This window comes from Ornithodoros turicata, chromosome 7, assembly GCF_037126465.1.
Source record: "Ornithodoros turicata isolate Travis chromosome 7, ASM3712646v1, whole genome shotgun sequence".
NCBI classification, from domain to species: domain Eukaryota; kingdom Metazoa; phylum Arthropoda; class Arachnida; order Ixodida; family Argasidae; genus Ornithodoros; species Ornithodoros turicata.
The window spans coordinates 3,147,330-3,169,978 of NC_088207.1; the positions used below are offsets into that span (position 1 = coordinate 3,147,330).

The 22,649-nt window shown below is 46.2% G+C and overlaps 1 long non-coding RNA gene across 2 annotated transcripts; it reads left to right on the forward strand.

Moving 5' to 3' along the window:
* The first annotated feature begins 12,013 nt into the window (after positions 1-12,013).
* LOC135399460 (uncharacterized) lies at positions 12,014-20,168 on the forward strand. Of its 2 annotated transcripts, none has more exons than XR_010424280.1 (4): positions 12,014-12,058; positions 13,967-14,017; positions 17,805-17,837; positions 20,127-20,168. It is a non-coding gene; the product is annotated as an uncharacterized LOC135399460 (long non-coding RNA). The 2 variants fall into 2 exon arrangements; XR_010424281.1 differs by lacking the exon at positions 12,014-12,058 and adding an exon at positions 12,665-12,714.
* The last annotated feature ends 2,481 nt before the right edge of the window (positions 20,169-22,649 follow it).

Genomic DNA, 22,649 nt, shown 5'->3' on the forward strand with positions numbered 1-22,649 from the left:
GGAAATACATACGCGCGGATTTCGAATCACATAATCTGTGTGTATCAAAATCACATGGAAAAGGGTCAAAACTTCACCGGCCCAACTGACAAAACCATATCGGTTTTAGGTATTATGTAATATTAACCATCGGTAAACGGAGCGCCAGTGTAGTGTGACAGCGTCCCTGGTGCCGCAGTCGCTCCTCATATCGCAGTCAGCATCCACTATACGCAAACCAGCAATAATTATATGTATCAAAATCAACAGCGCCGTTATATCCTCTTACTGCATACTGCAGTTGCAAACGCATTATTAACTGGCCAAAAGTAAAAGTATCGTATCAGAGTTAAAATGCTCTGCGCCGCTTCGAGTGTCGCTAAAGCACCGTTATTATCTTTACAGCGTGTTTATCGTACCACCATTTACACCATTTTTACACCGTATTATTTTTACCGCGACGGCATCCTTGCTAGTACTCTCCATGCGCTGCTCGCATCGGCAGCATCCGCTGCTGCGCCTGCCGCCACCGTCAGTCCCACATGGATGGCACTCAATGTATTGCTCCGTAGACGAAAACGTTCTCGGCGAACGCAATGCATCCTGGACAGGTCCTGGCAGCAAGCGTAAAGGCACACGTGACCTTAAGGATAGCTGCGCCCGTGATCGGCGGTCACGTCGTTTGTAAACAATGCGGTTGTTGTTTCTGCGCGAGGTTTTGAATGTCTTTCAATCACGGTAATTATTTTTATCCGATAATCTCGCAGTAAAACGCGCAGTTTTGCACATAAGGCCTCGTAATGTTGACGACTTCCAAATATGTGATGACGACCGCGCGTTACGACTCACTGTGCCGATGCGATGTACTTCAACTAATGAGAAATGAGCTACCGCGTTGCGGAAGAAGCACCGCATAGTTTACGCTGGCAACGACGGAGATATGTGGCAGGCGCCAAACGGCATGTAACCAAAGTCATATGACCTCTAAATGACGTTTTCTATAACGTGCGACCAGGACAAGACGGCCGTTTTGCCGAAGACACCCGCTTGAGGGTAGGTACAACAATGGCGGGCGTGTGTCACCTCTGTGGTCGCTACATCTCGCACGCCCGCAGCGCCCCCGACAAGTAACGTGGACTCCCTACTTAGAACCCTAACCACGTACTCTCTCGACAGAATTGCTGACCCCGTGATGACGTTATGACGTCAAGTGGTCAATGCGCCATCTTCAGGTGACACACATTCTGTCGGTGCCCCGTACTCGATAGGTTAAGCCCTATCTAGGCAACAACACCCGAGCTTGGGCAGTTCTGTTAGCGTGCCCTCAGTGTATATCCATGTGGCTTATAGTACCATCCTGTAAAGGTCTTGTGATGACCTTGTTGTACTTGACCCGTCTTCCCTCTGTCCCTCGCCGTCCTTTCCCTCTCAATTTTCCCACGTCTGTGGTGTATGCTATATACGTTCCCTATTGTGTGTGAAGTAAATGATGCAGTACCGTTCTTTATTGCCGAAACTCATGCTTTTTTACTGCACCATTGCGTTCCTTACGAAGGTACTTCTAGCTTTTTTTTTTATGTAGTCCTCTAAGTACCACATATATACTATATATATATATATATATATCTTGTACGCAGAGCCCTGGAACAGCCATCAGCAGTGAAGAATTTGGACTGCATTACGTCAAGGCTTATTTTGATGCCATCGGTGTCGTAAGTTGCAACCACAGTTTTTAATACACCCTTAGCACACCCTAAAAGGTCCCCCCCCCCCCATTAGAATGCGATAACAATTTCACTTCCAATCACGTTCTACGCTATGTTAATTTTCTACTTGTTATCATAATTCAAACCTTTGATTCATTCCGTTACTAGATTTCCATCAAAAATATACAGGACTCTTTCTTGCTTCGGCGCTAACGACTGTGCCTCGTTGCAGCTCGTACATCGGTGTTTTTATTGCATGCTGCGCGTGCACGCGCGTGCCATGCCAGTCCCGGCGAAAAACATGGTTGCACGTTGCGAAGCGGGCTGGCGTCGCTGTCCGAAGGACGTGAAAATGGATGTTGTCGGTGGAACATCTGCGAGAGCTCTAGAGTAGTGAATCGGTATTGAAAAATGAAGCAGTGCGCATCATGCCGCGCATATACGGAACACTACGATCTGACCCGTTCCAAATCCCCACGGCCATGATAGGTAAAGCACGCGCTTGTCCTGTTGTCTCGTTGGATGCCGTTAATCGTCGCTTCCTGTGGATCCCATTCGTTGCCGCCAAAGACGGCTCTGTTTTCACTGCGGTTTTCTTCTACAGCGTAGCGCTGTGGGAACTAACTTTGCTCGCATTATACTGATTGAAACACGTACTTTCATTTCAAAACAAGATGTCTTTGCGTTTTAGCGCTCCTTTAAGCCACCAGAGGATACCTCAGACACCCTTAAGACACCATAATATACGTAACTACAATTGCTGTGTAGCTCATATCATCTTGCACGGCGGGCGATGGTTTGCATAACTATTGAGGAATGCCCTGAAAGAATACATTCTGTGTCGGTAACCTGGTAGATAAAAAGAAGCATGAAGCACAGGAAGAAACGGTGAAATTAAACACAGGTCTACGTTTCTTTTCTTTTCTTCGTTCTTTTCTAACTTTTGTGGTTCATGAAGTGCCGCACTAGTTAATTATTCAATCTGGCTGAGCTCAATCATGACAACGAAATCAGCCGAAGGTACCGACTTTCATGGCACTGAAGGGTTTTCGTGTCGCCGCTTCGTAAATGTTTGTGTAAATACGCAACGAATTTTAATCATTATAAATTTTATAATACAGTTTAATTTTACAAACGTGAATCTGTACACAGTTTCTTCCGTATTTAAAGCTTATTTACAGGCAGCATGGCGATAATTAAATATAAATCAAATAATCAAATAAATAATATTTCAAATAATCAAGTTTTGAAATAATTCAAATGATCAAGTATCTGAATGCCATGGAAAATCACAGAAAACTTTCACCTTGATGGTGATGGTGATGTGATAAAGAAAAAAGTGGGGATAAAACTTTCACCTTGTTCACTTGCTCCTCGGCTCTTCTGTACTTGTATTAAAATACTTGTATGGAACCATTGGACTATGTCCAGAAGTAGATTGCAACTGTTAAAATGAGCAGTGACAGCAGTGTGGAGAGTCAACTTGTCTCAAGCGGTATCCCCACCGCGCTGTAAAAGCCACATCGAGGCGGAATGGGCTTCAACCCATCACTGGAGAACCAGCCTGTGCCCTGCTTCGTAGACGAGGTTGTAAGCCATTAACACATCCATCACCAACTGTGCGGATAAGCATCGGATGCTAGAATTTTCAATTGCTAGCAGCGTCCCATTCCCACGGGATAAGATCAACGACATGCTGCAGAATGAAAGGTATGGCATAGAGTTCCGCAGCTGTGGAGGAGGTTTAATGAGAAAGGCGACGGCCTTCCACTACGCCTTCGGTTGGGACGACGAATGCCGATGCGGACTTGCCATTTCGAGGCTGAGCGCCATCGGTGTATGCTGCGGCAGAGGTAGGAAACTTCGCGTCTACCAGAGCATAAAAACGGGCTCGAAAAACTTGTGGGGGAACCTGACCTCTTCGTTCCAGCTGGTCGGTTGCCACCCGTACCACCCACCGAGGAAGGTGAGTGGCACAGGACGGAATCAGGGGGTCGGTGTGACGCCTTGTCCGGCGGCGTGTCCTCTGCCCAACTCGATGGAAATCGCTTTCAGCACGGTATCGAATTTTCCCGAGGGAAGTGGTTGACCCGCACGCAAGCGTAGGAAGTGCCGAGCCACTTCACGCTCACGGAGAACGTCCACCGGGAGTTCACCAGGTTCAGCCAGGGCTTGCCGTGTTTCAGACATTCTGAGAACTCCAAAGCAGCGGCGAAGGCTTCTGGCAAATAGGGCGCGAAGAGTATTGAATGACGTTGTGGAAATTCTGTGCAAGACTGGAAGGCTGTAAAGCACGTACAGTAGGCCTCACCAAAACCGCGTGAACGGCTAGAAGGGAGAGCTGATCACAGCCCCATTTAAAGTATTGGCATCATCAAAGACGTTTATTCCTGGGAGCCATACTCTGTATTCACACGAAGGACATTCCCCAGAATACAGCGGAGAATGCAAAAAAAAAAAGTCATAGCTTTCTGCTGTCACGTGAGCGCGAGCACCCAACGTCGTGTCTTCACGTAGACTGCTAACCGTAGGGTATCCTGCGACACAGCCACAAGATATTCCATAGCAGACGACAGGGAAAGACGCTGACGGTGTCGTGTGCCAAGTGTCGTCTGCTATGAATGGCGCCGTATGAATTCTGCACGTAACATGGGATGGGACGGGACTTCGACTCCGTGAACATTGTTTTCGCTTTTCGTTCCACTAGAATCTTCCGTGGGGATGTCGTCCGTGTGAATACACGGATAACCACAGATTTCTTCACGCTGTGCGCACTGTGGGTCAGGAATAATGGGGGGCCCAGAAGGAAAGCCGACGATATTGAAGTCAACCAGCTCGCATGGCGTAGCGCTTAGAACGATTGCCTTCCATGTCGAGACTGGGACGTGACGCGGGTTTGTTTCCCGGCACCGGCTGCGTTGTCTGAGGTTTTCCCTGGGTTTTTTCGGAGACTTTCCAGTCGAATATCGGCACAGTTCCCCCTGAAGCCAGCACAGGATACCCCCACTCCTTAATGCTGCCCTCTCTCCACGACTGTATGCCGCTCATAGGCACAGTTGCTTCGCCGCAAAAACTCGGATCTTGAAAAAAATAAATAAAGGATGAGGCTCTTGATAATTATTAACGAAAAGTATCTGTTCACGTTTCTTTATTGGTTCGCTGGATTTTCTACCTTTCAACTACAAGTAATGGTATGTTTATACGTGCACTCTTAAAAGAGAAGCTCGTGGCATAACGGATCATTAAACAGAAAGATCACATCCGATGTCCCGAATAGGCGAGACAACTCGACTATTAAAGGGACACTAAAGTGAGAAAGTTTCCCTTTGCTGATGTCGCTACCTTGACACCAACAGAAAAGGAGCGGAATTCATCCGCTGCGTCTTTCGGGATTTATGAGCTGAACGAAATGAAACTGCAACACGCGCGTTAAGGCCAATATCCATGGAGCGAATGTAGAGCGAAAAAGCTGCGAACTTCGCTCAGCGTCGGATGCCCTGAGCGAGGCGTCAAAAATTTGAGAGTTCGCCGGCGATCCACCCATGCCAGATATTTTCGCCAAGTGTCTGCGATTCCGGAAGCGTCAACTGCAGATGAACCAATCAAAGCGCCCTGCCGCTACGAATCTACGCCGGCTAGGTCTTGTCGTCTGCAAGTAGTCGACTGCTCTCGTGAGTCATCGTCGTCGTCCTCTTCTCTATGGGATGCTGTCGTCTGCTCGCTGTTTCGCCTATACTGCATTGCAAGAACGCCAGGCATTCTCTGCTAAGAAACATGTTTTCCTTTCGTAGTAGTGAATGTGCCTTTCGGTACGTTACTGGGCACGCTTTTTTAGGCAGTTGATGGATTTAGTTGCAAAATTTGCGACATTAAATGCAATTTTTCGAGCAACTGATGAACTGAGCAGCTTTCACCTTGTATTCTGACAACAGTGACTTCAGGGCGTGACTTTCCGACGCCGTCCGCTAGTTTTTCGTCCCATGGAGGTGGTGACGGAGTACAACTGTGGGCGGAACGCGCGTGGCAGTCTGCCGCGCGAACTTCGTTCCAAAAAATTCGCTCCATGAAGGTTGGCCTTTATCCCTCCCAAAATGCCGGATCAGGCACAGATTGGTTTCAACTTAACGACCTCTCTCGATGATTGGATCGATCGTTTGCGCGGACCAATCGGAGGGCCTTTCCTCATTGTGGAACTTCTTGCGTATAGGAGAGGGATAAAGCGTCAGTTGTGGCTTCTTTCGCTCATACATCACTAACGACGTATCAGTTTACTCAAGTTCATTTTGTGCTGGTGTCAAGGTAACAATGTTTTTTTTTTATTTCGCGAGGAGAAATAATTGCGCTCTGGTGCCTTCTAGTGTAATTTTAACATTACGGTTGTGATGGCGATGGTGCTGGTGAAACGGCTCGCCGTTGTCGGCCTCACAGATGTGGTCAACGTCACGACTGACGCCCTGGGCCGACTTCTAAGGAAACTGTGCCGCCATATGTGTGAAAGCGTCTGAGGAAACGTTACTGCATAAGTGTCACATAAAGCCGTACGCTTTCCGTTGTCGAGAAATCAACGGATAGAACGATGTCATTTTGATGATGGTTGGGAAGGGACCTGTTATGCAGTCGATATCTGTTTTAGGAGTGTAAGCTTAGTCTGCCAATATTTGTGTGGCGATGCGCTGCACGCGGAGCGGGCTACGAGAACGGGATCATTTCGATGACCCGGGGTCTTGCGCAGTGCGCCGGAAACCTTCGACAAACATTGCCGGAGGCAAGGTTCAGCTTACCCATATTGTTATTGACCTCGACTTCGTACGATAAGTATTCAAGATATGAAGGGGAGGTCAGATTCAGGGTAATAAGGATACCGTGATGTTACACGTTAGGTTTGTCTGCGCAGTGTGGCGACATGTTGCACGCGCCGCACGGTATAGAACTGCGGATAATTTGGACCACCTGAGGTTCTTTTGACGTGTGCTGGAGATGTCCGACGCACGGTGCTGGAAGCAATGTTCACCTCCCCCCATTGCTGCCGCTCTCGGCCGGGATCGAACCCGCGATCTTGAGCTCGGCAAACCAGTGCGCTACGGACTGAGCTACCGAGGACGGGTAGCAGGTTGCACGTGATGGAAGGGAAGATAAGGAATGGACGTACACGTCTATTCATCTGTACTTGTACGTCTATTCCTTGTATCGGTCGGGCTTCCTTTCCATCATTCAGAATATAGTGCGTTTGTGCTTTTAGACTTTCTTACTTTCTTTAGTACCTCTATAACGCCGCTTTTTTATCTTTAATTAGTGTTGATACCTGTTATCAGCATTAAACGCGATTTCTGGTGACGCGTTCTCCTGGCATGTGACCAAGCTGAACGTTTCACCTGCCTACCGTTTCTACCTGTGAAAAACCGCTCGTATTCCTCAATTAAATACCGAGCACAACATTTGGGGCGTTCAATCGTATCACGGCATTCAATTAGTCTGCTGAGTGAAATTAGCGCGAATCATTTAGATTAATCATATCATCCTCACAACAACAACAACGATAACAACAAAAAAGAAAACGAGAGAAAGGGGTTGTATATGTTCTACCAAAATTGCCTGAATTTGACATATATTTGTACGTTTTAGGAATTCGATGACTCCGCTTGCCGCCCTCAGTCAAGGTACATTGCGTCCACCGGTGGGACCAACATGCCTTTCCAGGCTCATCCATTCTCCCATGTAAGTTGCACGTTGGGTACACGATAGAATACAACCTTTCAAACGTTACTTCGTAGTAGATACTGTGCTTAACAGTGATGCATTGAAGTATATACATGGAATCCCAGCTAAATGCGAACATATTTATTAGAAAATATATACATCATTTTTTCCGCGATGAAATCAATTGCAATATAGCGTATGCTGAAGGGCACCCCTCAGGAGGGCATTAACAAACTCCTAAGCAATGTCTTAATTAACTTTCAATAATTAACTCTTTAGTTATAAAAGCTACGAAGTTGTCCCAATGACAACAAATGATCTATCTCTTCGGTCACCTAATACCGGAGCCGTTTTCAGAACAAAAATCTGTTCGATAGATCGTCCGAAAAAAAGAATCGTTAAGGAACACCATTTTTTTCTTTATTTTCTTTGTTGTGCGTCTTCGGAGACACGACTATCCTCCAACCACAATGTGAGAGGGTGAATGGGCACGCTATCGCCTCTTGCGTCCTGGAAGAAGATTAAAAGAGAACAGAAAACGCAACCCAAGATCAGGGCAGTTCCGCTAGGGTCACCCGATACATTTTGTTTTTGTTTTGTTTCCGCAAGTTAAAGCTCGTCTTCGACGCACGAGGCGGCATTCTGCTCCTTCACCCTCTCACACTGGAGGTGAAGGTAAGACGCATCTCTGAAGATGCGCAATGAACAAAACACTGAAAAAAAAACGGGTTCTTTCACGAATTTTTTTTTGTTTTTTGCGGACAATCTCTCGAACGGATTTTTGTTCGGAAAACGGCTCCGGCATCCGGCGAAGGCACCAGATTTTTCTTGCTGGGTCCACTTCGTAGCTTTTATAATTAAAGGGTTAATTATTAAAAGTGATTAAGAGTTTGCCTTAGGAGTGTGCTAGTAGTAGAGTAGGTGAACTGCCCTCCTAATGAGTGCCCATCAGCATATGCTATAGTGTAATTGACTTCACCTCGGAAAAAGTGATATACGTATATATTCAAAAAGAAAATATGTTCGCATTTAGCTGGAAGGCCCTCTAGGCGGGCACAGCGGAATTACCCTGTCGCATTGACCAGGAAGAAATTCATTTAAAGAGAGAGAGAAAAAAATTGTGTGAGAGAGAGTACGGAAACTCTCTACAGCTGTGATTCTCAACCGATGGAAAATGTCACGGGTGAATAAAACCAGGTAACGTCCGTCTCCAAACGGCCCTTCCGCGCGCACTCTGCGTATAGTGTTGTCGAAGGTATTGTTCTGGGATTATAATGACGATTAAACAGGAAATACAGGCTTTCGGGAGATCGAGGTACTTATCATGCACTAGAATTTTATGTCAAGCTAGGCTAAACTAGCACAGCTCTCTAGCGACTTCCAATGGACTTCAACTGATGCCGCTTGCGTCGATACCGTCGTATGAATGAGTTAGCAAAATGTGTCGTATGAATGTGTCGTATGAGTTAGCAAAAAGGTAAGAGTGAAAGGAGGATGAGTGGGAGAGAGTGGCTGGTTTGTCCCCTCTCATGACGCGCCATTGAAAGTCGCTGGGGAGTTGTGTTAGCTTAGCTCAATTGGTAGAGCCCTGGGCCGGTAATCCAGAAGATGTGGGTTCGAGTCCTACAGTTGGCTGACCTTTTCAGTGACTTCCATCTTTCATCATTTACCTTGGGGGAACATTTGGCCACGTGTGTTGGGTGCAAGGCAGTACTTCCTAACGTCAAGATTACGATAAGGTGATGAGCTTTCTGGTGACCTAGGTGCGCGTCTCGGCAGTTCTGGGATTTTCGACAGGAGAAGGAAGGGGAGAGGGTTGTTCTATTATAAAAGGGGGATGTTTCGCAAATAAAAGTCTTCAGTTGGCAGTACAGTGCTGTGTTTGTCTCGTTCTTTGTCCTTTTCGTTGCCCCATAGCGATGTTTTTTTTTCTCTCGCTTTTAGTATGGATCACCAACCCGACCGGATTTTAACTTTATTTATTTGTATAAAATAGCTTTATACAGCATTTTATTGCATCAAGTTCGACGCACTCCGTTGCTCTCAGGGCGAATATACCCAGGGTTGCATATCATTCGCAGGACATATCCCTCACCAGGAATGCCTTGACGGTATGTTATGAAGGTTCCTGGGTGCGCACGGTATTGGAAGGCTATCTACCGGTTATGTCGCTCACCACACACAAAGGAAAATAACACGGCTTGTCCCCACATAGCATACATTGTATAATATGTAGGAAAATGTGGAGACTGTGGGTGCAATACTGCGACGAACAAATTATCAGTTTTAGTTCTCAGTGGTTCCTGGTTGTGCGGTATCGATATTACACTATCACGAAACGTTCCTTAAATCCACTTTGTCTTTCTCTATATTTCCAGGCTTTGGAAAACTATACACAAGCGGCAGAAAAGGTAATTATCGAAAAGTCAGCAGTACAGTCTCTAGGGAAAAGGAAAAAAAGTGCCAGCAAGAGCTAGTATGGGGATCTGGAGACTTGCGCCATGTTGTTTAGAAATGTAACAAGATGATGATTCTATTCCTGCCGATCAAAAGTACTAAAATGTACTGACACCATTTCGCCGCATTTATCTTTCTGCTGTCTGCCGTATTGAAAAGCAGCTGAACCCAATGGCACAGAAATAGAAAAGTAGCAATTGTCATAGCAATACTGTATATTTATTTGGTAATATTCTCCTCCCTATGTTTGCCTACCCAATCCACGCGCACGTATTGCAAATGTCACTGAGAGCCAGTTGCGGTTGCCGTCCGACAATGCTGCATGCGGGAAGGCCTTCATGCCGCTACGGGCTTTGAAGTCCCCTTCCTTTAAAGGAGCATGGAATTGCCATTTAACGCGGCTTGAAACGGTGCTTCATCTGTGAAGCTGTCCGCTAGGAGTCGCCACGCAAAATATTTTCGCTCTGCGGCGTATTGTCACTGCGCAATAAAATTTACAAAACACAGTCGGGGAAAGCACTTCGCGGACGAGAGACACGATCCCCGCGTGACGTAGAAACTGCTCGGTGCCTTTTTCCTTTGTTTTATCTTCTCGGCTCACGCATCGCTTATACATGCTTGAGCTGTGCCGTTAGACGTCATTGGTCACGTGCCGGAGCCCGTGGTACGTCACGACGTCTTCTCGTTCGCCCATGCGCTCTGGAGAGCACGTGGAGAGGATTTTTTTTTTTTTATGTGTGCGGATCAGAGCCGCCCGCGTGCTCTGTAGGTCACCTGCGCTCAACGTTCTTTCGCAAGAGCTCGTTTTATTAGTTGCAGAGGACGTCGCAGCGAAAAACAAACAATATTTGGGGCGTGACTTCCATGCTCCTTTCACGCCTCGTCAGTGATCGACTGACATAGGTATAAATTAGTCGCAACCTGTAAGGGAACTGTGGGAACTGTAGAGTCTAGGCGTGTATATGCACCACAACTATCTTTTACACTGCGTCCAAAAACAATCCAATCCGGAGGTAATCCTTAATGGAACATGGAAGTGACGCCGAAAATACGTTTTGTTTTTCACTGCGCCGTCTTCTCCAACGCATAAAATGTGCTCCCGCGAAAAAAATGATGAGCGCAGGTAACCTACAGAGCACGCGTAGGGCTCTGTTCCACACACCTTTAAAAAAAAAAAAAACTTATCCACATCCAAAAAGCGCACCGGCGAAGGAGAAGACGTCGTGACGCTGCGCGGGCTCCGGTACGTCACCAGTGACGTCCAACGGCACAGCTCAAGCATGTATAAGCGGCGCGTGAGTCGAGTAGAGAAAACAAAGCAGACAGACACTGAACAGTTTCTACGTCACGCGGGGCTCGTGTCTCTCCTCCGCGACTGCTTTCTCCGACTGTGTTTCGTAAATTTTATTGCGCAGTTACCGTACGCCGCAGGGCGAAAATGTCTTGCATGGTGACTCCTTGATGAAGAGGGATGAAGCAGGGTGTCGAGCATGTGAAATGTCGCTTCCATGCTCCTTTAAAGGAGGTTACGACGCTTAATCTCGACTTATTCCGCATAAACGTAAATGTAATCAGGTTTACATCCATGTTGTACAGTAATGGACGTTGTAGACGCTCAGAAAACCGACAGAGCAAATATACAGGAACTCATGCGTCTCTGACGTCACTGCAGGTCTCCGAGAGGGAGGAAGCGCGGTAGAAGTCACGTGCTTACAAATACCTATAGGAATGGCCGGAGCTCTTGATGTCAGAGCTTAACGCGTACGTGTGTTGGACGGTTCCCATCACGCCAAATATTACACACAGGAGAACAAATCTTTTTCCCCTCAGTGTTCCAGTGTGCAATACGATGTGTGCGTGAGATGATGGACCACATCTATGAAAGTATCACAGCCACTGGAACGCGGCAGCCATTCCTAAGAGTCATCACCGTGATATTTGCCTGCACACATTATCCATTTGGTTCAATGATAATGCTGGTCCTCGAAGAGTGTTTGATATCTATGCCACTACCCCATAATGTGGTTCCTGTCTTGTGCGACATATCTAGGGTTCTCAGAGGCGCATGTATACTGGGATGACAAAAACACTGCCACTTCCCGCATGATCCTAGACCTGGACGCTCCGCCCTTCAGTTATATCAATGAACATAGCACGCTTGTCTTATTCCTTCCAAGGTCATCGACTACATGGCAAGCAACGTGAATGCCTTCATAGAGGTAAGATAATTTCCACGTCTATGTTTCCCCAAGAGATGAGATCCCCCAGGTAAAACAATGTGCTGAAAGTCGAGTGCAATAAGGGTGGACGGTATGTGTCTTATCAATGTTTTTAGTTTCACAAGCCTGTTCAAGGCCTTATATCCACCTACCCGTCCACCCACATTGCACTCGACTTTCAGTACACTGTGCCGCTTTGGGGCCGTCTGTGCAGTCTCAGGTTTTCTCTGGCACTTCCAGACAAACGACGGCACGGTTGCCCTTGCGCTTTTTCTATGAATAAAATGCGCTCGCAATTCTTTCCTTCTTGCCATCATCCTGAATAACGATTTACGAGAGCCGTTCAGTAAATAACCTTAAAGATTGAATTAAAATCCTGAACTCTCTCCCATACAAAATGTTCTTCCTGCGGGCTGTAGTAAGCCCCTCTGTGTGTGTGTGGTGCAGGGGGAGTATTGAGACACCCTAGTGAAAATGTAGTTACGTTTTAATGACGATACAGATGTGCAGAAAGAGAAGTCGCTAGCGCTGAAACGGGCAGATCTGTTCTGGATGCGCTCAATGGACCCGGACAGATAAGTTTGTGAAGGGTCCCACACAGAACAGGCGTACTCCAGTTCTGGTCGTACGCAACAAGTGTGTCCCAGATGCTTTAGGTGAGGAGGGGTTCTTTTAAATCAACGCCTACTGTATTAGTAGAAATGTGTTCAACGTGACTGTTCCATGTACTGTTGGATTAAACGGAAACGCCAAGATATTTATAACAGTAAGGGAAGTGGATCATCGTGTCATTAATTGTGTACGTAAAATCATCCGTGGCACGAGGACTATACGGTGACCACAATAGGGAATGTTACATTTATGTGGAGGTTTAATGGCACACTCTAACGAAAAAAAAAGGCGTGAAAAGGCGGGAACTTCTAGAGTTATCACCTAGGTGAACGTAGCGTCTGATAAAGGGCTTTAAAAGGGTGGTAAAAGCAATTATCGTATCTCTAACTTGATACAAAAAGGCGTACGCCCTCCTCGCTCACCAAATCAGAGCGGTAACCCTATCGTTCATAGATAGCAGGTAGAATATTTTCAACGTTTTAGGCACAACATATGCGACAACCTATTTCCTCTTAAAAGGTGTAACTGCTCCACCCTTTTTGCTAAGAGTGCGTGTGCATTGTTACGCACCACTCGTGTACACGTTCACAAGGTCGTCTTGTAACATACGCTGATCAAAGGAAGACACAATTGTTCGGTAGATAACTGAATCATCTACGAACAGCCTGACAGTAGACGAAATATTAGTTGGTGGGCCATTACTTCATATCAAGAATAACACGGAGCTTAGTACACTCTAAGCAAAACAGGAACAACTTTACTCCTTTTGGGGACTATATGCATTGACACCAAAATAGTCCCTTTCGGGACTGTCACAGAGTGGAGGCTGCGTTTCACAATCTGTTCTAAGAGTCCCAGGTACATAGCTCGTGTCCACGCATGAAAATACTCTAAATCAAAAGGTCAACCATGATCTATCGAGTCATATAAAATCTTGCGACATACATTTTGCGAAGAAAGAAGCGCTGTTTCTTACTCTGACTGGGCGGAAAATTGATAAGTTGGCTGAGTTATGCAGCCATATGCCATCAAATTAATTGACCAAGAGCACATATTCACGTAGTCTGTTTCATTCGGAAGACCATTTGCCACGTTCAGTGACAATTTGCGCTCCTGAGGAGTAAATGCCGGGTTTAAGGGACTAAAATTGGGACTAATTGCAGTCTAGGGGACGAGAAGCTGCAATTACTCCGCATTTTACTCCTTTTTGTCTTAGGGTGTACGGAGCCTTGGGTAATGTCTGATTCAATAGAAATATTGTCGTTAGCCTGGTTAACATTGTGAATTTACTTTCAGAACGCTAACCAGTCCCGTGGACCCATGAAGGATCTGCAACTGTTTTTGGAGGTAAATCATACTGCAGAATTTGTGACACCCAAGTAATAGAATGGGTGCTCGGCGTTGATCACGTTCGCACTAGCATCTCACCAAAAGTAATCACATTTTATCAGATCAGTATGATGAAATTAAACGTACGATATGTAGTTGTAATACAGGGTGCTCCACGAGAGAATGCAACTGAATTCCTGAAAGTGTGTTTTACTTCAGAAAATTATGGAACCACTTAAAATACATTCACACGGACCTTTGCCACACATTGAGGTCGTTTGCGTTCGTGGTACGTATTAATTAAGCTGAGTTGCATAATTAATCTCGAGAAACTGCCAAGGAAAGTCAGCATTTTTCTTCTTGAATTCGGAAGCGTATAGCCGTAACACGTTATCCCAATCAAAAACACGTGTTTTTCTCAAGATTTCTGCAAAAATTTCACAATCAGTTGCTGGTCGAAGCATGCCCAGTGAAATTTGCGTTTTTGAAACTCCTGGCTCATCCTTTATCGAGGGGAAGTGGAAAGGAGCGACACAGTTTTACTCCGCTCGAGTACCTTGTCGCGCAGTCCGTCGTTGTCAGTGAATGGCGGATGACGACAGCCATGTTGGTAAAGGCGAAAGATGTTATTGTTGCGTAGTTTGGTTCCTTCTTGCACACGGGGGGTGGGAGAGTGGAGGGTATTTGACGCCAACAGTGTCGCACATGTAAATATCAACGATAAAAAAGTGCGTCGAAACTTTCCAGACGGTAGAGCATCTGTATATCGTAGTACATTTAACAACGGGCACGTTAATTTTCGCACTGCTGTGCAGAAAGCGTGCCGATGAGCAACCTGGTATATTTAGGAAGACAAGAAAAATGTTCATACCTTATCCGGTATGCTTCCTGCTGGAATATGCCATGAATATCTGTCTTTCTATATAGAGCAGAACACAATTAAAAACCATACAGTTCTCAGCAGACCGGCTGTCCTGCATTGGATCGTCACATATGCCATACCAGGAGATGCTGAAATGTTCTCGGTCCGGCAAGGAAATGTCATAATTCTATGTTACAGTTCAGCATAATGACCTGTTTAGTGCACGTCGTTCTTGAAGCTTCTTTAAGCTTCGAAAAAAAGACCTTGCATTCGGTCGGGCAAGATCCGGGGAGTACACCGGACGTGCAGTGCGTTAAAACAGCATTGCTTTCAGGACCTAAACGGACCATTTGCATGTACGTGTCACCCCTGGCGCCAGTATTCAAATAAACTTCGCATTTCAACTCAAAATGAGCGCGGGGCGCTTTTCAGACTGGCACGTTGCGTGCGAAAGTAGCCAGAGAAGATTGAAAAAATAATGCGGAAAGAGCGAAAGCGTATTGTACTGATTATGAGTACAAAGTGTCGTCAAGTGTCGGCCTCGAACGTCCGCGCAACCTTGACACCAATTACCTACCCCAAAATGACATGTCAGCTGTCTGCAGGTGGATATCCCAATGTTTGTGGTGCAGACAGTCTAGGGGACGAACAGACGGACATATAACACGGGACAAGACAATCGTTAGGTTTGACATCGTCGTCAGGTATCGACATACACAAGTCGTTAGGCACGAACGTCTTGCGTCTGATTGGAAATGCGCTGTCTAGTGCAAGTATCTCTGGTTGGCGGTGCTACACTGTTAAAACAGAACTTCACCACATAGCATGCTCCTAGCCAACCATCATTCCGAATCATATCATTCTGTGTCCTGATTTGTTCAAAATAGGGGGGAGGCGTCTATCTGGGACAATGTGACATAATGTTTTCAGATAGGAGGCTCCACCCATTTTCAACAGATCAACGCACAGAATGATATCATTCGGAATGATGGTTGGCTATGAGCGTGCTATGTGGTGAAGTGCTGTTTTAACAGTGCAGAACTTACACACTCACTTGCCCGACCCCTGTGGTTCCTTGCTGAGCACAATGTAGTTCCTTGTATAGCAGTGTTTCAGATGTCAGCAATAAAAAAATAAGTGCGACATAGTACTGAAACTGGTTTTGTCACTTCGTTACATGGCGGTTGTATACTGGCAGTCGAAGGACATGATCGCCATTCTGTCTTAACATATCTCACCGTGCCAGTAAAAACAATGCATGTGAACTGACGCTCCGTACAGCAACTAGGCGGCGATTCCTACGACTGTTGGTTCTATACTCGAACTCGCTTGGCGTGGAATACTCGTTGCCCTTCTAGATGGGTAGAAATCCGGCGAACCGGTAGAGATGTAGGAAGGGAGTTGCCTCAGGACAGAAGCCGCTGACATGTTTCTGTTCTTCTGTTCTTCTCCTGGGCACCGTCCTCATCATTGGCATGGTACTTCAAGGGTTTGGTGTGACGTGTTTAAAGGTTCATGCGAATTGTGGGTCAACAGCCCGGAGGGAAGAAAGGGTCCGTACGGCGCTCTACGGCCGAAGTCAATGGTCGCTTTGTTAGAGTGTGGAGGGGATTATGTGAACGAAGTGATCTAGGCTCCAGACCTGTTACAGAAAAATGGGAGGTTCGCGAACACGTGGACGAAACGGGGCAACAGGCAAGAATTGGCAAACATAGCGAAAGGTTAGTGGTTACGTAGGGAAAATTCCAGAACGAGCAAAGTTTTTTTTCTTTTTAGGATTTATAATACAAAGTTGTGGCATGCAATAAAGAAAGCAGAAAGCAGAGGCCATCATCATCTGTTATGTTCTGCATGGCCACTGCTTTCTGCTTCCTTTATTGCCTGCCGCAACTTTGCAGGTACAAATAGTAAAAAGAAAAGAAAAAAAATTTGCTTATTCTGGAATCTTTCCCACGTAACCGCTAACCTCGTTATCTTTCGCTATGTTTGCCAATTCTTGCCTGTTGTCCCGTTTCGTCCACGTGTTCGCGAACCTCCCATTTTTCTGTAACAGGTCTGGAGCCTAGATCACTTCCATCCCCTCCACACTCTATCAAAGCGGCCATTCACTTCGGCCGTAGAGCGCCGTACGGACCCTTTCTTCCCACCGGGCTGTTGACCCACAATTTGCATGAACCTTTAAACACGTCATACCAAACCCTTTAGGCACCATGCCAATGATGAGGACGGTGCCCAGAAGAAGAACGCTTACCGCGCCTACCCGCTCCGATCAGTTTATTTCTTCTAACCGGACCAATTAGCAATGCCTTTCTCCGCTGGGTTCTGTATGGAATAGGGTCCACAAAATACGGTGCCGGATGCAGGAACACTCTCATAAGAGAACTTCACCACATAGCGCGGTGAAGGGGAACCATTGCGCAAAAATATACAGTTATCACTCCTGATTTGTGGAAAGCACGGGGAATGTGCAGTTTTCCTCAGACGTTCACTGAGAAGTTGGCCCAACACGCACGCACCCTTGCGTGACGTTGCTCGAGTGAGCGTGGCCGGCTACGACAAGTAGTTCCGTCACAACCACCAGCACCACCACCACCCTTTGACAATTAGGATAACCGCATAAGTGTCACAAAAAGTCGTACGCCTTCCAATCAGGGGGCACTGTCACTGGGGATGGTGGTTGGCAAAGAGCGCGCTATGCGGTGAACTTCTGATTTAAAAATGCAAGATCTTGGTTGAAGCGCCATTGCTTTTCTGGTGCATTCCCTGGTCCGTATATGTGCCCGATTTTGTTGCTCCGTAGCGGACTCAGGTACTCGCTTGCGATTGACCAGTGGAATTTGCGATCATGCTGGCCTTCAAGTTTCTTTTTTTTTTTGTTCTTCATTGTGCATTAATAATATAAGTAGATGGCTTAGATGCAGCTTCCGTTCCCGCAACACACAGGTGACCCTGCAGGATGTCATCAACGAACCCAAGGTATGTGAAATATATCCTATTGGTGTAACGTTGTTGGTCATTCATAACTTCATTCGATGCTTGAGGGAAAGAGTGCCGCTTCCCGCCTAGGACTTAGATTGAGAAAAAAAGTTCGAAAGGAATACATTTAATAAATGGATGACTTTTTTTTATGAAGTCGAGCACGTAAAAGTAAGAAACTATTCTTCCAAAGCAGGGCGCCAACGATTTCGAGACGAAACGGTGGATAAACCTGTAATTCCATAATCCTGTAGCACAATGTTTCCACGAAAGCTTATTCCCTTCGTTGTCGTGGCGCATATATCGAGATTGCTAATCACAGAGAGTGTTGTCAAGTGTCGGTAAAATTTAACACTGTTGTGCCGCACTGGTGTATGTGTGAAATGAGGCTCTACACAACAAACTATTTCATTCTGAAAATACGTACCTTGAAAGTGGTATACAGTGTTGGCACCATCATACACACACAACATTCCGCGCACACTGTCAAGAAGGGTTTTACACACGCACACAAGCTTCAATGTCACAAGACATCGGACAATGGACAGCCATTATGACTCGGTGCAGTCCGCGCGTGTTCTTCTGGTGACCTACGATTAACCACGGGACATTTAATATCCAATAGACATTTTTTCACAGCTGCGCATGCGCATGCACGGCGGCGCCGATCACCTTGGGTTTGCGCTGGAGCAGGTTATCTCCGTGTTCAATAGATGGCGCTGAATGGTAACTACTGGATGGGGACCAGTGACACACAGCGCGAACATGTCAGCCTTACTCCAAGACCGGTTTTGGTCCTTTAAGCTATACCCACGTGTGATTGTTTTGGCGCACGCCGAGTGTGGTTCGCTGGAGCGCCGATGGGATACGACACAAATGTGAAAAAAGTCAATTGGATGTCAATTCGTCAAATGGCATAAAGAAAGCGAAGTTTCTGAGCAACTGGACCGAAAGGTGTCTGAAATGGAGTGTTCAAGCACAAATTAGCAATGTTCGAACCGTACAGCTGAGTAAAATCATCACAGCAACAAAATGTTGGTTTAACCAGCTTTGCGCTTCACACAACGATACCTGCAAAGTCGAGACTGAAATCTGCGGAGGCAACACGAACTAATACCCTAGACAGACGGCAAACTTAAGGCCATAAACGGAGCAGCCGTAACTTCACCGGTATAGCCCAGCCATCGTCTCGAATGAGATGCCGTTACTCTGGCAGAGCGCGATCTGGAGCTGCTGCTCGATAGGATATACAGCACAACAGTCCTGGCTTGAATATAACTGAAGCCTGATCAGCACCTCGGGAAAGCTCAGAGACGGCCAACAAACACAGAACCAGCTTACCCCTTACGACGCAAAATCGCATCCTCGCTTGCTCTTTCATGGTCGACCACCAGGCGAGCATTGATCTGATGCACGCCTGTTGCAACATACATTCCAACAACCTTCGGGTGATATCGATTGCGATGACAGCTCCGCAGCAATGCTAGGCACCGAGTTTCCTGTCGCATGCGCAAGAAACGGACGGAACTTTGAATGATATAGGATATTGAAGTATTAATCAAACAATAAACCACCTTTTCAAAGCACAGTCCAAACTGTAGTTTGGGATATACAGGGTGTGTCACGTAATTTTCCAGAATTTTCATAAATTCGCGATTTACTTTCTTTTAGAAGAGTCGTTCAATATATATATACTCTTGTTAGAGTCTGCTCAAAGGTATCAGTGTGATTATCAAGGGTGTATCAGTAATTAATGTAGCCGTTAATTAACTTTCATAATTAACCTTCATAGTTAGTGGTGAGAATAGATTGACCGCGAAATTGCAAAGTTGTAGAGCCCAACCTCGAGGAGCCGATTCCGCTATGGAACCGAAACTCTAGCGCTTTTCTGTGTCTCTAGTAGAAATATAGAAACTGCACAATTTTCGAGCGGTGCGCGAGTTTTGCGACCGCTTTTTTCCTATCCCCCTCTCGCTGTCACCCTCTCTCAACAGACCGGTTGTGTACCTCATCCTTCGGGTCCCACTGCTTCCGAGAGGTACACAAAAGGTACGCAACGGGTGTCAGATTTACAGTGTAGCTAACCCTTCCCGAACAGCGTCCACCGTTTCTTACACTACATCAATCCTATTGATGCGGCGAAGTGACATTGCCACCTAACACAGAATTAGCTACCCGCTTGCAGATACCGGAGTTGAGATAGAAATAGCTAGCGGTGGGGTATTTCTACATGGCAGAGATTCTCGACCCACTATTGCAGGGAACATTATTCTTTTATTTCTCACCTAGGTTAACGCATGCGAGGGCACATCTCTGTTCAAGCATGTTGTGGTAAGTCCTTCCGTCCTCTTTTCAAGAAGACACCCTGCCCGTGCAAGGGTGCAAGAAAATACAAACAAATTTTACTTCCACTAACGTTACAACACCACATTTTGAGCCAATAAGCTTGTTGCAGTTATTTGAATGAAAGAGGGAATTTTGAGCTCTCTCGCGCTGAGTGTCTACGCTTTCTAACACCTTGTTGGAAACCATCCTCAATCTGGGGAGTGTATCCTGTACCTCGTGTATGCTGTCTCGCTCCTTGCGCTTCCTCCACACAATGAATACTCCCTCTTGTTCACCCAGTCATGCAAAGAACTGTCGTACACAGCAGCGCACGCTGACAGTCAGTCAACTCATTACTTTTGCCTTCAAAAAAATATAAATGTAACCATCAAAGAAGTTCATCTGCTTTGCAACCAACACCATCGACCCAGAGCAAGAACACATGCAGTGGCGCCATCTCGCGTCGCGTCCGTTAATGCTTCAATACAAACACACAACCATGGTGGAAAGAAGAAAAGGAGAGGCCCCAACGGCTCTTCGACAGAAGAGAGAAGCGTGGGGCAAGTGACGTCAGCATAGGAGATGAGCTGTAGCTTCATTGGAGCCGCGAGAGGGTCACGTTACCTGAATAGCCCAATGAGGTCGCTTTGCACATGCCACTTTGGGGCCACTTCGGCGCGCTACCACCACACCTCTACAAGTACTCCGAAACTATACAGGTTGTCCCACCGAAAAAGGGCCAGGGGCTAAACAAAAAACGTGAGTGCTCTACACAAATGGAACCAACTGCATGTGATTTGCAGTGGTGTGGTCTATCCGAAAATATATTTTTTATCGCCCCTCGTCAATTAATTAGAGGTAATTAATTTTCTAACTTTTCAGTTGTCGGTTTTAGCTTCCAGATGTCAATGAGGAAGTTGTAGTACATGTCGAAAAAGACGCAAGTAAAGTGGTTCGACGTTGCTATGGCTTGTGGTTTCGTTTTTTTTCGCGAGTTTAAAAATTGGTTTCAGAAGCCGGTGTGCACCACAGAGCGCTCTGCATAATTCGGCGCCCGCGGGCGACAATTCCAGTGCACTCTGACAGATGTGCCGTGCAACTGGTGAAATATCTTCCTCTTGTGTGACGTGGCCCAAGGATGGTCTCCAGGTGCTAATCTCAAGGTGAATGTACGCCGGAGGGCGCTGGATTCGTCACGCGCGGGAGCCGGTTTGTGGGCAGCGATCTGCCCAGCATCTCAAACCACCTTTTAAACAAAAAAAAAAAAAAAACGAAACCACAAGCCGTAGCGACCTCGAGCCACTTCAGTTGTGTCTTTTGCGACATGTGCTACAACTTCCTCATTGATATCTGAGAGCTAAAACCGACAATTAAAAAGTTAGAAAATTAATTACCGCTAATTAAGGGGCGATGAAAAACATATTTTTGGATAGACCAGACAACTGCCAAGCACGTGCAGTTGGTTCCATTTCTGTAGAGCAGTCCGTTTTTGCTTTAGCCCCTGGCTCATTTTCGGTGGGGCACCCTGTACATGCGTTGCGGGCTCCCATAGAGATGTATGTAACTGAAACCAGAAAGCGAGCGTTGATGTTACTGGAGTGCCGCCAATCTCGGCTTCACTTCTCCGAGCAGTAGGGCTCCTCCTCTCTTTCCTTCCTCCATGCCCACGACGGAGCAGGTCGTGGGTTTCAGATCTAAAATACCGATTCGGCGGTATGATTTCAAGCGCAATATGACTTAACGTCTGCAATGTAGTGCTTGCCCGCTTTTCTGTGGGTTCATTGCTTCATGCTACCTTTACCTTTTAACTATTACCCTCTACAGATCGAACCCCAGAAATACTCGGCGGAAGATGACTCCGAAGCGGTAATTATTGCTCAGATTTACAATGGCTTACATCTAGATGCTGGTTCATGTTTTCAAGGTCGCACAATCTAGCTTGTCCCATACATGTGTGTATTGCTCGCTAACATGTTCGAGGGCGCTGCGTGTCTCTGGATACAACTCGATCCGAATAACACCAACAGAGAACAGGAAGAACGAACCTAAATATTTCAACACGTCCCACTAATGATGACAGGGGAGATGTAATTCTATCCCCAATTTCATCCTGTAAACTTTTTTTCCTGAATCCTGAATTTTTTTTCCTGAATCCTGAACTTTTTTTTATTGGCCAGAGAAACACATCTTTTTCACGCTGTTCTAAAGACTGATTCACACACGAGTTTGAAAATACGGTGCCGCCTCTGCATTATGGGTTATGGCCAGATGCGGCAGAATGATTGTGGTAGCATTCTATCCTACATAACGGAAAGTTACAACGTTCTCAATGCCAACTGGCGCCACCTGCGCCAATAATAGTTTTTTCCGCCTGCGATAGAATATTTAAATAATTTGTTCGGCAATTGCCGGGGTTTTAGGAATCACTTGCTCTCCTTTGCTTGGCCCTCCAACGAAGGAGAACAATGTACGACACTCGCCCTCCAT